Source organism: Petaurus breviceps, unplaced genomic scaffold (assembly GCF_028583685.1).
Source record: "Petaurus breviceps papuanus isolate PSGF00001 unplaced genomic scaffold, PetGlider_PUasm1.0 90638, whole genome shotgun sequence".
Taxonomy (NCBI): domain Eukaryota; kingdom Metazoa; phylum Chordata; class Mammalia; order Diprotodontia; family Petauridae; genus Petaurus; species Petaurus breviceps.
The window spans coordinates 8,359,115-8,362,749 of NW_027187295.1; positions in this window are offsets into that span (position 1 = coordinate 8,359,115).

A 3,635-nucleotide genomic window follows, 5' to 3' on the forward strand; every position below is an offset into this window, starting at 1 on the left:
AATACTGTCCACTGGTGAAGGACAGTGCTGTTGTTGCAGGGGTCTGGGAGCCTTTCTGTTGGTTCAGAAGCCCTGAAGAAGGATTTTCTTGTTGTATGTTTACAGAAATCCTGGGAGAGGGCTTTGCTAATGTGTTCAGGGGTTCTAGGACTGTTCTACAGACAGAGAATGAATTCATGAAGGGACTGGCAATGTATCTTATGGCCTTGCTAAGCCTTGTCTCCCCAGGGACTAAGATTGCTGAGAACTTGCCTCGTGTCAAGATGAAGAAAAGACCTCCATTTGGGTATTAAGTGCTGTGTTTAAACTTGATGTAACTCTGGGGTAGATTCAATTGTGATCCAGGGGTGGGGAACTTTTGACCTTATGTTTGGAAACTAATCTCCATTTGAGAAGAGGGGCTTTGTGGTGGACCAAATGAAGGTATAGCCTAGGGGTGGAGAAGTATTTAGAACAGAGACTTTGTAATTGATTGAATGATTGGAAGGTCCTGGGGTGGGGTAGTACTTGGAGATTATTTAATCACACTTAGTAAATGCTGTATTTTGAATGATGTCATGTTTTGATCTTCTCTGTTCTTGGTTTGTCACTGAATAAAATAGAGAGCACCTATGCTGGTATTTTGAACCTGGGAAGTTGCCTTTGCTTGGTATTATATTACAAGGACCTATATGAACACGATTACCAAACACTTTTCACACAAATAAAGTCAGACCTAAATAACTGGAAAAACATCAGTTGCTCATGGCTGGGTCAAGCTAATATAATAAAAATGACAATTTTACCTAAATTAATTTACATATTTAGTGCCATAACAATCAATCTACCAAAAATTATTTTATAGAGCTAGAAAAAAAGTAACAAAAATCGTCTAGAAGAACAAAAGGTCCAGAATATCAAGAGAATTAATAAAAAGAAATGCTAGAGGAGGAGCCCTAGCCATACCAGTTTTCAATCTGTACTATAAAGGGGCAGTCATCAAAACTACTTGGTACTGGCTGAGAAATAGACTAGTGAATCAGTGGAATAGATTAAGTACATGAGACAGCAGTCAATGACTATAGTAATGTACTCTTTGATAAACCCAAAGACCCCATCTTCTGGAATAAGAACTCACTATTTGACAGCTGCTGGGAAAACTGGAAAATAGTATGGAAGAAACTGGGTATAGATCAGTATCTTACACCATATACCAAAATCAAGTCTAAATGGGGGGTGCATGATCTAGGTATAAATGCTGATACTGTAAGCAATATGGAAGTTTACCTGTAAGATTTATGAAGAAGGAAAGATTTTATGACCAAACAAGAGTTAGAGAGCATTATGAAATGTAAAATGGATAATTTTGATTACATTAAGTTTATAAGTTTTGTTCAAAAAAAGTCAATGTAACCAAGAATAGGAGGGAAGTGGGAAATTGGGAAAGAATTTTTATAACCAGTGTTTCTGATAAAGGCCTCATTTCTAAAATATACAGAGAATTGAGACAAATCAAATGGTCAAAGGATATGGACAGACAGTTTTCAGAGGAAAAAATTAAAGATATTTATAAGCATATGAAAAAATGCTCTAAATCACTGTTGATTAGAGAAATGCAAATCAAAACAACTCTGAAGTACCACATCTCACCGGTCAGATTGGCTAAGATGACAAAGCAGGAAAGTGATAAATGCTGGAGAGGATTTGGAAAAATTGGAACACTAATGCATTGTTGGTGGAGTTGTGAACTAATACAACCATTCTAGAGAGCAATCTGGAACTATGCCCAAAGGGCTATAAAAAAAGTGCTTACCCTTTGACCCAGCAATACCACTTCTGAGGCTGTATTCCAAAGGAATCACAGAAGTGGGGAAAAGGACCTGTATGTACAAAAATATTTATAGCAGCTCTATTTGTGGTGGCAAACAATTGGAAATCAAGGGGATGCCCATCAATTGGGGAATGGCTAAACAAGTTGTGTATGTGAATGTAATGGAATACTACTGTGCTATAAGAAAGGAGGAGCAGATGGACTTCATAATAATTTGGAGAGACTTATATAAACTGATGCTGAGTGAGGAGAACAGAACCAGGAGAACTTCGTACACAATTACAGACACATCGTATGTGTGACAGTTAAGTCTGATAGACTGGGCTCCTTTAAGCAATGCGAGGTTAGAGGACAACTACAAGAGACTCATGATGGAAGGGGATATCGACATCCAGAGAAAGAACTATAGAGCCTGCAGATTGAAGCAAACTATTTGATCTCTCTCGTTTGTGTTTTGTTTTGTTTTATCCCTTCTTTCTCATTGTTCAGCCCGTTGGTTATAATCCTTTACAACATGCCTAGCATTCAACATGAAGGTATTTGTAGAACCTATATTTGATTACATGCCACTGTGGGAGGGGACAGGCAAGGAGAAGTAGGGGGGGAAAATTTGAAACGTAAGAGATTGTGGAACTGAATGTTGTAAACTAAAAGTAAATAAATAGATTTTTAAAAAATAATAATATTTTTTATTATTAAGAACTCAGTGTGCTGAAATAAAGGATTTAGCAGATTAAAAAACACCTAATTATCAAGAATTGGTTTACAAAGGAAGTTAGTAAATTTTCCATTTCCTCTACTGTAAATCAAAGTGAGCACTCTTCTCCAAACGCTAGCCTTGTGACATCCCATGGTTTCTGTTTCCCATCATGGTCTCATGTCTGTCCCCCTCCAACTAAGGGCATTTTTTTTTTACTATTCACCTGAGACATGGTTTGAGGTGTCTGCCTAAGGTGCAAAAATTCCCAAGCAGGGTCCTCTTTATAAATTAGTAAACAGAGAGCCATTAAAATAAAACTGATCTAAGACAAGTCTTAGTTATAGCTTTCCACGTGGCAGCTGGACATGACTAATACGTTTGGAAGAACTGTGGAACATGGAAAAATGTGAAACTGATTGGAAAGTGAAAAACCCCAAGGGTAGCCAAGTAGATTTGGAAATCATTAATATACAGATGGTAGATGAAATCACTTGGCTCTCTTAATTGTTAGTGAAATCATTAGGAAACCTGGGAAGGAATAATAGAATGACACCTCCAAAGAAAAGGCAGAAAAGAGTTTTCTTTTTGGAGGGGGAGGGCAGGGCAACTGGGGTTAAGTGGCTTGCCCAAGGTCACACGGCTAGTAAGTGTTAAATGTCTGAGGTCATATTTGAACTCAGGTCCTGCTAACTCCAGGGCCAGTGCTCTATTCACTGTGCCACCTAACTACCCCCAGAAAGAGTTTTCAAATGAAAACACACACACACACACACACACACACACACACACACTCCAAAGCCTTGAGCTGGCATTGGGATCCTGTAGATCTACAATCAAAATGAAATAGAAGCAACATAAAAAGGAGATTTCATTTTATTTTGGGAAAAAAAGTTTCCGTTAGGACTATGAGAAGAAAAGAGGTTGGACTGAGGAAAGAAGTCATTAGTGCTTTTGGGTGACCTGCTTTGAATCTGACTATCCAATACTGGCTTTAAAATCAATCACCTGCATGTTCCCTTGCCCACTCCTACAAAAGGTTTTTATTTGATAGTCTTTGAGTAAGGAGCATGTACTACATGGGACGGCAGAAAAAAAATAGCAATCACCTCCAATGGAGATCTTGGT